This window comes from Populus trichocarpa, chromosome 1, assembly GCF_000002775.5.
Source record: "Populus trichocarpa isolate Nisqually-1 chromosome 1, P.trichocarpa_v4.1, whole genome shotgun sequence".
Lineage (NCBI taxonomy): Eukaryota > Viridiplantae > Streptophyta > Magnoliopsida > Malpighiales > Salicaceae > Populus > Populus trichocarpa.
In genome coordinates this window covers 22865058-22878042 of record NC_037285.2, presented here as the reverse complement: position 1 = coordinate 22878042, position 12985 = coordinate 22865058, and the positions used below count along the sequence as shown (strand labels likewise).

The 12985-nt window shown below is 33.6% G+C and overlaps 2 long non-coding RNA genes across 2 annotated transcripts; one reads left to right on the top strand and one right to left on the bottom strand.

Moving 5' to 3' along the window:
- Positions 1-848: 848 nt before the first annotated feature.
- Positions 849-8315, top strand: LOC112324064 (uncharacterized). The gene is made up of 3 exons (XR_002977700.2): positions 849-1288; positions 5586-5986; positions 6662-8315. It is a non-coding gene; the product is annotated as an uncharacterized LOC112324064 (long non-coding RNA).
- On the bottom strand, positions 1312-3055 carry LOC112324070 (uncharacterized). The gene is made up of 2 exons (XR_008057720.1): positions 2747-3055; positions 1312-1654 (listed from the first exon to the last, which is right to left on the bottom strand). It is a non-coding gene; the product is annotated as an uncharacterized LOC112324070 (long non-coding RNA).
- Positions 8316-12985: the final 4670 nt, after the last annotated feature.

Here is a 12985-nt window from a genome sequence, read left to right as displayed (position 1 = left end):
ATGAAAATACTATGTCCATTTTAGTTATAATAGCACTTTCCACGAAAGTTTTAACTAAATTCTTTTAAATTATTTTTTATTCAATAACAAATTTGAAAAGTACTTTTAATCAAATATATAATTTAATTCAACTAGCAGTAACTTAAAAATATTTTTTTATAAAATATTTTTTTTCAAACCGCAACCATAAAAGCTTTAAAATATATATTGTGTAAAAGCTACTACAATACCAAATATATATTGGATGCTTGTTTGACAGTACAATAAAAGTTGTTTTTAAAGTATTTTTTGTTTTAAAATGTATTAAAATAATATTTTTTATTTTTATTTTGACATCGGCATATTATCATATCAAAACAATCTAAAAATATAAAAAATAATTAATTTAAAATTTTAAAAATTTCAAAATTAAAAAAACAGTCTAAAAACATTCTCAAACACCTTCTAAAAAAACAAGGAAAGCCCTTTTCTTAAGAAAGTTAAACCGTGTTTTCTAAAAATTAATTTTTTTATGTGTTTTGGATTGTTTTAATGCGTTGATCTCAAAAATAATTTTTAAAAAATAAAAAAAATATTTTTAATATAAAAAATATTTTAAAAAACAATTATAATTATTTATCAAAACATGTTCCAGCCTTACAGGCCAAAGCTTAGCCATGTCTATCATAAAAGGTCTCTTGTCATGACTTTTCGAGCATGCTGTTTTTACCCTCGATGAGGACTATTCATATTTCATATTGATATTCCAAAATTAAAAAAAAGAAAAGGGAAGAAGAGGTGCACAGTTTGTGAAAAAGACAAGATTACAAAAAAAAGAAATTGAGAAAAAAAATACAAAGTCTATTAAATTTATTTTTCAAGAGTTTTTAATTGTATATATTAATCAAAATTTCATAATCAAAATCAAACTTAAATTAACTAATTTATTCATGAATGACCAAAATTTATATAAAATTATTTAATTTTTCTTTCCCTCCTCCTACGTCTCCAGACAGTTACAAACATGGGCAACGGTGGAAAAGGCAGAGCACGCACAAAGAATAGCTTTTGACTGGGTTTGACTCTTCCATCTCTTTACTGTACATGACATTGACCGATCTGTCTTCAGATGGCAAGGCAAAACCCAACAGCCTGGAGCGACCAAGCCCGCTTCATACTGAATGGTCAACCGCAAATAGGGCACCTCTTCTTCTCGTTCCATGCCTTTCTCAATCCTCTCTGGCTCTCACTCGTGGTTGGTTGGTTGGACTTTCTTGTTTCTGCTAACGAAATGGCAAGAAATCTTGAGGTATATATGTCTCCCCTTGTTCATGTTTATCTTGATTTGTCAATGCCTTCTTGAACCTCCTGTCTCCCCTCTTGCTGGGAATAAAGAAAGATTGAAATATTATGGTTTTGATTCAATATCTGCTGTTATATTAATTCAATCTCAGAGGGTCTTTTTTTGTTGCTGCTTGTTTTATCACATTGAAGCGTTTCCAGACATAATAATTAGGTTCGTTACAGTACATGATTGTTCTTGTGTCTGTGAATTTTTGCTGGCTTTCTGGTTTGATTTTCTGTTTCCTTCTCGCATTTTGGAGGAAGGAAAATGGCTGGCTACTTTTGTTGAAGCGAAGTTGACACAGAGTGCTTTTCTTTCTTTCTTTCTTTTCTGCAACCCAAAAGTAGGGAAAATTCAAAGGAAAGATTGGAAATTTCAATTACTTCTTGATAGGATAGAAAGAAAAAGGCAGTTATTGTATTTTATTGGATTTTGTTATGACTTGGAAAGGGGTTAGGAGGCTGATGGGGATTGATGTTTTCAGTTCCTGTCAATGGAAATGTTGTGTGCACAAAAGTCAGCAACGGGAAAAGTGGGTTGACATAAAATCAACAATCTGGTTGTGAGTTTTATTTATGGAAAGTAGAATTTTTAATCAGGTTGACATCAAATCCATACTTTTTTTGAGTTTTAATTATTGAAAGCTGAGTTTTTAATTGGCGAAGGTTATTTTTCTTTTAACGTTTGATGTTTGGTTCACTAGTCGAACAGTGTTGATTTGGGTGCTGATGCTAATCCTTGCTTGTGATTTCTGGAATGATGATATATGGTAATTTAAGGAAAGTTATGGTCTTGGCTGTTATGCCATACAGTTCTCATTGTGGGGATTAATTACCTTTAATATGGTACAGTTCTCATTGTAATTAAGTCTCCCATTTGAGTGCTTCTTAGGCTTGTTCATTGTGTTTCCTTTTGTCCTTGAGAATATTGATTTGGACCATTGATCAATAGCGGAGAGATTTCCATTTAGAGAAAAAACAATTGCACGAATCTTCTAAATATGTGGTTGATTGGGAGAAGAATGTCTAGCATACTTGGTCAATAAACAATATGAAGTAACCCATAAAATTGCTAAGAGTGTTCCTGGTACTAGGATTTGTGTTGCATGATTGTATCGTTGAGCTCCCTTCATGCACATGAATGGAACGCAGCGTAGGAATTTCTGGATGCTCTGTCAAATGTCCAAGGTTCGGCTTTTCCATTAGGTTTACTTGTAATTTCTGCCAGTGTGTTTATTTATTAAGGGAGTGTGATCAAATGTCCTAGAAAAGGAACTGCCTTCACCTATTTTTCTGCTTTTATCAAACTGTTAAAGATCAACTACCAGATCATAGCAAGTCTACTGTGAGATGATACCATCTGTTGCATTATAATGTCTCCATGTATCTCTGCAGTCTTGATAGAAAAATGATTAGATGGTACCTTTAATGATTTAATGCAAAATATTAGCAAAATGTGGCGCCAAATGGTGTTATCCTGGTGGTGAAATACACATGATTTGTTGTAAACCAAGTTAGGAGGTGCAGATAGTCTTCAGGAAGAAGTTGATGGTATTCTTCCTTGTGCTCTGATCTAAAAATAAAAAATATCCGAAATAGTTAGATTTAGGCTCCGTTTGTTTGCAGGAAAGTTGTTTCCTTTTGGAAAGTGAATTCCGGGGAAAGTGAATTCCGATGTTTGGTAGTGTTATGGAAAATGAACTGGAAAACACTTTCCTGTGTTTGGTTATGTTATGGAAAAGAAACTGGAAAATAATTTATTAATGAATTAATTATTTTTTTCAAGTTTATCTAATATATATAAAATATTTAATATAAAAATTTAATCAGTTACAATAAAAGAATGAAATCTAAAAAGTATAGTGATGAATTTTTTTTATTATAATAAGCTTGTGAAATATTTTTTAAGTAAAACCTATTACTATATTTTTTTCAATTTTAAAAGCTTAAAATAAGTTTTTTTTTTCATATGAAGAAAGCCAAATTAGTTTATGGTAAGAGTTATATATTTGGGGTTTTTTTTTTTGTATGAAGTTTTTTAAAAATATATTATTTAAGACCATAAAAGTAAATTTGTCGATGATAAAACCGTTTTCAGAATTATACAATTCATAAGTTCACAACAATCAATAAACATTGCGCAATGAAATCCATATAATTACCGGTATAGTCCCACAAATTTATCCATATATAAGAAATATAATCAAACATTAATCATATATTAATCAAAGCAAACTAAAACACAAATTTATATTGATTGTTCTGTTATAATTCCCCTTATTATTTCCATATGTAATTCCCCTCATTAAACTCTCGCACAAAGACATGAAAAAAAATGGGAGCTCACATTCTCTGGTTAATCCTTCAAAGCTTCCTTCCCCTGACTTCACAAGTATCACTTTAAACTTTTAATTCCATTCCCCTCTCCCATTCCCCCTCCCTCTCGATCTATTCCCCTAAAACATTCCTCTGTTCACTGTTCCCTGTTCCCTCTCCCTCTCTCTCTCGGTCGACTGCCCTCTCCCATTCCCCTGTACCTTGTTCCCTCTCCCTCTCGGTCAATCCCCCATGTTCCCTCTCCCTCTTGGTCGATTCCCCTCCCATTCCCCTGTTCCCTGTCCCTGTCCCTCTCGGTCGATCCCCCCTGTTCCATGTCCCTCTCCCTCTCGGTCGATCCCCCATGTTCCCTCTCCCTCTCGATCGATCCCCCCTGTTCCATGTACCTCTCCCTCTCGGTCGATCCCCCATGTTCCCTCTCCCTCTCGGTCGTTTCCCCTCTCGGTTTCTCTCAATCCCCCATTCCCCTGTTCCCTATCGGTTTCTGTCATTCCCCTTCCCCTGTTCCTCTCCCTCTCGGTTTCTCCCATTCCCCTGTTCCCTATCGGTTTTCCCATGTTCCCCTCTGTTTCTCTCGTCATTTATGAACAAAGAAGCAAATATTGAAGACATAGAAGCAGGACAAAGATTCAAGGGGCAACAAGGCTCCTCCTTCCCAGTTCTCCTCCCTCTCCCCCCCGGCTACTGTTCAAAAACAAAAAGAGCAAGGGTTGATTTTCAAAACTTCCACCGGGATATGGTGGCTGGATCCGGAGATGGGGTAACAGGGAGGGGCTGCTTTTTGCTGGGGAAGATTGATTAACACAGTTTGGGGATTTTTGGCGTGCCTTGAATTGGTTTGTTGGGTTAGAATAAAACTGCCGAATGTGAGTGATTTTTGCAGAAAACTGTCATGGCAAGATTGTGTTTTTTGTGGCTTTGCTTGATGAATTTTAAACTTAATTCCATTCCCCTTTAGCTGTGTTGGAAATGTTATGGAAATGGAATGCCATACTTTTTACAGATCTACAAAGAGGATTATAGAACATAAAGGAAATAGAGGAAAAAAACATACCTGAAATTGTGCAAGCGAAATGCTTCAATTGTCCAGAGAATGCTTCTGTAATTGTTCCTGCGCCCGTGATTTGTGAAAAATCGTTTTTGACGAGAGAGAGATCGTGATTTGTGAAAAGGAAAGTGTTTTCCTTTTTTTATCCGGAGGAAAACACTTTCCTTTGATAAAACGGTGGTTTTTTGTTGACTGGAATTAAGTTTCCATTGACTACTTTTCCCTAATGTTGCCAAACATGGGAAAGTAAGGAAAATGAATTCCAGGAATTCATTTTCCTTGAAACAAACAAGGCCTTAGTGTTAATTTAACACGTGCACTGATCTGGTAAGAAGATGTCAGTATCGGATTGTGCTCAGCTCAGATACCTTGTAGAAGTGGTACAGTTGGGAAAGAAAGTGCAGAAATTGAACATTAGTTCCACATGATCATTTGTTTGAGTTAAGAATTCATACGATGGCATTCTTGTTACAAAAGGTTGATTGAATGTGAGTGTGCTTATAGGAGGCTTTCAACAAGCTGAAATGTTTCCAGGAAATTTTTAAGTCTTACATAATGTGATACTTGTTTCCTTGGAGATAAGGTATGGTGTTTGGTAATGGTGATATGCTAAGAAAACATGTCATTTCAGTTGGGTGCATCGAGTTTCTGTCATATTCTTAGCTAGCATGAGATGCATAGGCACGTTGCATGCGTAGCTTAAGCTTGGGGGGCTTAATCATGTGAGCCATTGAGTGCACTAAGCATATTGGAATAAAGTAATATGGATGGAAGATTGCTGCTCTGCTGCATAGTGTAAATCGATAAGAGGAGAATAGAATTTGCTGGAATGAGAATTATTATATAATATTATTCATTCCTAATATATCTCTAACAGGATTCCTAACACATAGCATGGTGCACCAAAAAAGTGCACACGGTGGAGTTCGGAGATGCCAAAATGCAGGTCACCGAACATCAATCAGGAATGGCTGCCAAATAAAAAGTGTTCAATCATGGAGAGGGTGGGTTACTTTCCTGACAGAAAACACATCAGTAACTGACGTGGAATCTCATTGGAGTGCAATCTGTGGTAGGAAGTCATTTCTCCCACATCAACTCTATGCCATTGACTGGGTGATATCTATTTCATACTTGGTAATTGTTATACTTATTTACAAGCATTTTATCATAGATAACACCAAACAATGGAGATGTCGCAGATGGTCTCTATGATATTTGATTAATTTTATGCAAGCGACTCGAGAATCTTCATCTTCAACCATGCCTGCCTTGAAGGTAGAGAATTTTGCAAACGTTAATTACTACCTCTTGATTATTGTTACGACCACAACTGTTGATCACTGTGAATGTAAAATAATGGAAGTGAATTTTCTAACGAAGTTGCATTAATTATTAGGAAGTAAACCTTCGTTTTGTTGAACTTCAACTGTGAACCTGCTTATGTGTTTTGATGTGCTTTTAAGGCAGGAATGACATCTACTTTGTGTTTTCAGTTCCCTACGAAGGACAAAAAATGGATACTGTCTCAGTATACACAAGAACACTATCATACTTGATGGTATAAAAAAAATGTCTTAGTACTGGTCTACATGCAGTAATCATTATATAAGTTCTAACTATTTGTGCTTGTTCTTGATTCTGTTGAAGACATCGGATGTCGAGTCCAGTTGCCAATGCCTTGGCTCCTTGCTTCTCCTTTTCTAAAATTTTCAAGTGCTCACCTATGTATATATGGCATTCCTTTTCTTTTTGTTTCTTTTTTCTCGTCGAACTCCTTGGCAACTGTTATCATATTTTACATTTTATTTCCTCTTGCTGTAGTTTCCTTGATTCCGAGCCTCCAAGTTATGCTTTTGAATTTAAAAATGCTGGGATTTATTGGAGGAAAATAAGATAATGACATCTTCAAACTGATAATGACATCTTCATTCTAATTTGAATCTGAAACAGGTTACTGATTAGAGCCTGTGAATGACATCTTCTCCTACACTTGGTAATTCTCTTGGTTAATATGCCTAACTTAGTTTTCATACTGAATACTAAGTCTCCTATTTCACATATCCTGAATATTTTCCCTTTTCTTATTTTTTTTTTTTTATCTTTCCTCATGCTACATGAAGAAAAAAGAATTTACTACATTTGAAGGTAAGGTAAGGCCATGCATGCATAGTCTATCTTAGGACAACTACCTAGTCTTATGGGACTGCGCTACAAATCTACGTTTGCTTTTTCTCAGGGCCAATCCAGTTGTCCTGGCCATTCCCATGCAGGTGGTTCTAGACCATCTACTGAGCCCCAGTTGGCACTTGCTGCAGTCCCTGGGTGATCAACATGGTCTTCCACTGAGTATGACGTTTCAGGTGAGCTTGTCATATCCACAGTTGGATCAGGGCCCTGAGCAGATGTTGTAGCTCCATCTCCAAGAAGCTGCGTCTCTCTTGTCACAGCTTCTAGTGGCCGCCTATCAAATGCACGAAAGCTTCCTGATACCACATAGACTCGACACAAGCTGAATTCATGCCTCAACTACATTCAGGAATCGGAGGACATCCAAATGGTGGTTAGTAATTAATGGAAAACGGTTGCATGTTGCATGACAGGTACATCTTTTTAATTCAAAAAACTAAAAGATCATATACATGCATGCACACCTTTGGAGTAGCATTACTAGAAGATTCATGAACTTCAATGGCTCTGTATTCATTCATCTTCCATTTGGTTTTTCTTCCTCTTGGAGCTTTTCCCGTATAGAACACCATGGTTTTCTTCAATCCAATCACACGATTGTCCGACGAGTAAACATAACCAGGAGAGCCTGTGGCCTTCCAGTACCCGGATGCTGTAGTCCGGTTAGGTCTCCCTCCCCTCGCTTCTCTCTCTTGCCTGGGTGTAAAGAAGAACCACTGCTCGGTGTCTCCCTGACATAGTTCTCCTGAAAGCTCTGCAACATAGTGCAAGAGACAAACTAATTAAAGTCACCACTCAACTTCTACCGCGAGCATTTTAGCATTCTTCTACCTAGTTTATCATTAGTAAAACAAAATAGAACAAATTTAAGTGCGGTTTTTTACTTGGAAGATCCCATGGTTCGATGTCGTAAATGCTGATGTCTGGAATAACACGTTGTAGACGTTCTTGCCTCCCCCCTCCCAGCTTATTATGCAGGTAGAAGGAGATCAGCTCTTCTTCTGTTGGGTAGAAGCGGTAACCTAGAGGGAGTTCCTCCATTCTTGTTCTTGTTCTTGTTCTTGTGTCTTGTTCCCTTGTCAGCCTGAGCTGTATAAGCATGCATCATGTACTTATATAATGACCTTGTTGAAGGGGAAAGAGGGAAGACGATGGATTTGCCGAGTGAAATGCGAGAGAAAAAATGCAGACTGTGGAAACTTCTACGCGGTTGCAAGGAGAAGATTATTTTTGTCCTTGTACAGCTGTATAAAATAACGTTTCGTGTCCAACAACATTTCTTTTGAACAAGTCAGCATGCACTTCTCTCTCCGTCCTTTGTTATGTGCACCCGGACCCAAATGGCCTATTAATGCCCGTGGCGTGGTTTCTCCGTGCTTTTTAATTTTATTAATTTTAAATTAATTTTTTTAGTGTTTTTATATTATTTTAATGTGTTGATTATAAAAATAAAAAATAATATTTTAATATATTTATAAGTAAAAAATATTTTAAAATTAACCTCTATCATGATGACGCTAGTCATGATGCATTCTTCTTGTACGGATGGTATCTTAAATTTACATGTATGCATGGCTTCGGCTGTGGCCTTGGGGAGGAGGGGCTGTACCTTGTACCATTGGCCCCTTTTCTTTTTCAATACACCTGCTACGGGCACTATTATTTATTTATTTAATTAATAAAAACTAATAGAGGAGAGGAATTACTACTCCTCTCTGCCAATAATTTTTTAAAGAATTTATTTTGATTTTTTTAAAATTATTCAAATTTTATGACTCTAGTAGTTTTGCGGATTAATTCGAATGACTCAAGTTTTTTTAATTTTTTTGTAATTGGTTTAATGAACAGTACTTTTTTTCTTTTTAATTTTTATTTTAGTATTTTTCTTTCAATTTTATCTTTAACATTGAATTTATTGTGGATTGAGTTTCGTAATTTATGTCGATCTGTTTTTTTATGAGGTTTCTAAGTCTCATTACTCAAGTCGAGTGTTTTGCGAGTTGACTTGAGTCAAGGGTTTAACTGGTTAACTCGAGTTGACTTGGGTTTTTTTGTCATTTTTAATTAATTTTGTTTTTAATTTTATCCTTTAAGATTGGATTGATTAAAAATTAATTTTTATAATTATTTTATTTCAATATTTTTTTTTAAAATTATCATATTGAAATATTTTTAATTAAATTATAATTTTTTCTAGTTGTTTTTTTTCTAGTTGTTTAGTTATCTTTGAAGTTCCTAAGTCTATCATGAATGTTTTTTTTAACAATTATATATATATATATATATATATATATATATATATATATATATATAAAATCTTGGAAAGAAATGAAGAGATGCTTACGTACAAGGAGACAAACAAATATTAAAGAACGGAAAGAGTCCATCTCGTTCCACCGAAAACTGACAAAGAACAGCTCCGTGCAGAAGGGAGTCGAGTGAAAGGGACGAGCTGAGAGAGACATGCCCACTAAAAGAAGAAGGAATTACTTTTCTTTTTCCTTTTTAAGTAGGGATAAGGATTTTGTAGCTATAATATTTATTTTTTAAAGAATTTTTTATTTCAAAATTTATTAAAAATAATATTTTTTTATTTTTAAAATTTATATTAGTATCAACCTATCAAAATAATTTAAAATAAAAACAATAAAAAATCTTCAAAAATATTTTTTAAAGACAAAAACAAATATGTTCCTTGACATGTCAAAAAAACTAAAACAAAAAAATATTGTTTTTCAATCACAAGATAATTTTTTTTAATTTAATATTAACGACATCATTAGCTTAACTCTTATATCATGGAAATTACATTTTATTACATAAATCTTGAAGAATATATTCTTCGTATCAATTTAATGCTTTTAAAATAACTCAATCAATTTTTACCAGTGTCTATTTTGATATTTTAAAATAAAGAACAACTATCAATTTCTTAAATTTTTCACCAATTATTACGAACTTAAAACATGTTTGAGAATATAGTTGCAATTATTTTTTACTTAGAAATATATTAAAATAATATTTTTTTATTTTTTAAAAATTATTTTTTATATTAGTACATTAAAATGATGTAAAAACATAAAAAAATAATCTGAAATAAAAGAAAAAATAAAATAAAATTTTAACTTTAAAAAAACACAAAAATAGAGCTTTAAAAACCAAATAGAACGCCGAAGGATTTGTGACCATGTACCTTTTCGAAGAACAAAACAAAAAAGGGAGGGCAGCCAGGGCACTCGGAACTCTGGGCTAGAGAGTAGAGACTCAAGTCATTGTCAAGACCAAGTCTTGACGAGACGTCGAGGAGACACAGCAAATTTATTTCGAAGAGGAAATCAATGATGCGTGAAAAATCAAATCTATTTTGCCTGTGAAGGCTAATCCATCTACGCGGACTTGCTTATGGCTAATGTTTTACCTCTTCTTCATACCCCGCGTTAACCACACAATTTCAGGCCCTTTTTTCTTCCACACGTACGTGCATGGCTGTAATACTCTTTGTTCTCGTAATGTCAATTTCTTGTTACTTCAAATTGTAGACTTTTTTTTTATAGCGTGTTACGAAAGCGTTTATGGATAAGATGGATAAAGAAATACTCGAGAGGAATCTCAAGTATTTTGTATGTATAATATGACAAAAACAATTATAATTCTACATACCATTATTATTGATAAGAACTACCAAGTCAAGTTTCATTCAAATTAATCATTTTGACTCATCATTTTTACATATATTATAAGTAAAAAAGTAGTAGGAACTAAAATGAACAGTGCAATAACAATAAATACGAGAATATTTACTTTCATAATCTCATTGTTTTGTTTTTCTTTACTTCACAATAATTCGGGTACTTGAATATTTCCTAACTATTGAATCAAGCTAAAATTTAATTAGAAAATTCTGCATGTGAGGGCAACCAACCATGTTTTGAAATACTTTAAATTAAGCTTGGAAAATACTGTTTTTTGTTGTTTTAATTATCTTTTTAGTTGATTTTTGGATTTTAATTATTTTTCCTACTCAACTTTGAACTCTTTTGGTTAGGCCGGTTTTTACCTCTATATAAATAGTTGATGTGCTGTTTTTTTCATCAAATTATTTAATTACATACTTCTCGAAAAATATCATAGTTTTCTCAACCTAATTCTCTATAGTTTAGGGTCATAACCTTAGGGTTTCCGAATTCCAGTTTTATATTCACGCTATACATTACATCAGTTTTATATTCACGCTATACATTACATCAAATTTATAATTTATAAATTCTTAAATAAATTGTAAAACTATCAAACTTTGCCATTGAAAGGTTGCTTCGGATTACATAGGTTAATTATTAGGGATATAAAAAATAATTAAACATTGAAGTATTAAAGATATTCAATAAATATATAAAAATTCACTACCAAAATTTTGCAATTTACATATGGAATATTATGTCGGTAGTTAGACACTGATTCCGTCAGCACAATTATTACCGACGGGATCACGAACGGTTATTATTCATTAGAAAACTTATAATCGATGATTTCTATTATGTCGGTCATTCAGTCGGTAATATAATCATCGATAGATTTATAGAGGGAAAAACACGTCAAACAAAAAAATTATCGGCATCATTCTGTTGAGATTTCCATCGGTGAATATAACATATCACCGACAAAAAGTTCATTTGTAATTTCATCAGTGATTTATGTCTAAACTACCGACGAATGAATTTTGTTAGTGATTAAATAATGTTAGTGACATTTCCAGTGATTCTTTTCTAGCTCTTTAGAATATATCAATGAACTTATTCTGTTGGTAAGCTCGTCAATAAGTTTTTAAATATTTTTTTGAAAAAATATGTAATAAACATAATAGAAAAAGTTAAAAGAAAAGAAAAGAAAATAAAAATCAAATATTTATTACAGATTTAAAAATTTATCAATTTAAATACAATTCATTTAGAATAAAGGAGCTGAAGGAGAAGGAGGAGGTGGGTCTTCGTCGGGACTGGGGGCAATAAGAAGGAGCACATGCATCACTCATGTATGATTTTAAATCCATGTACAATCACCAGAGTCTGGTTGTCTCAACACTAAGTTGTTCTGTTTTGGTAGCAAGATGGGTTGTATAAGCTTCAACTTGTTGGTTTAAAATGACTTGAAACTTCAGAGATTGAGTGCTCGAAATCAATTATGAGCATCAAACAGTTGAAAGACTTTGGGTCGTCCTCAACTCCTCAACCGTAGTGTTTGAGATACCGTAAACTCGATTTCTATCGGTTCCATCTTACGATCTTGCCTCTAACCACAAATCCGGATCACATTGGGATAGGTTGAAGGATTGTCCTCATATCTCTCCTGCAACCGGGTGTTATAAGTTTCATGAAAAAAAAGTCAGCAAATTCAAAAAAATAATAAACTTAAGAAAAGAAATTGTTGAAATCCAACATACCATGAACTTCTTAGCTCGACTATCCACGAGCTATTGCACCCCTTTCCGTCGATCATTATTTCACATGTGAGTTTCTATAAAACGCTCTACTGGTTTTGGTTCACGTCTAAGAACCATAATCTGCAAAAGAAAACTGTTGTTAGTTAAATATATTAATATTAAAACATCAATTTTTTTTTTGAAAAAATAGATGTAACAAAAACGAATCTTACCATCTGCTTCATATGTGAAACCGGTGTGCGTGGTAATGGAAACATGAATCTCCATGTTATAGTTTTTTGTAATGGACTGCGACCTTCACACAAAATACTTGGACGTCACGTGCTGAATATATTTTGTCCATATAGCCTCCGAGACGTGCAGAGGTCTGGAATCCCTCTAAACCATTATGTCTCTCTAGCTTGAAAGATTTCTTTCTTTAGCATATTTTTTGACTTTCTTTTTCCATGCCTCACACCAAAAAATCACGCAACCTATACAATATAATTGAATTATCAGTTAATAAATAAAAAAAATAAAATTTTAACATTTAAATAAAAAAAATATAACATTGAGTATTTAATCTTACCTAGTTGTACTGTGATTCTCCCAAACCCTCCTAGCAACAACTTTGTCAGCCCTATCCCATTAAAACTTTTCTTTGCACGTCA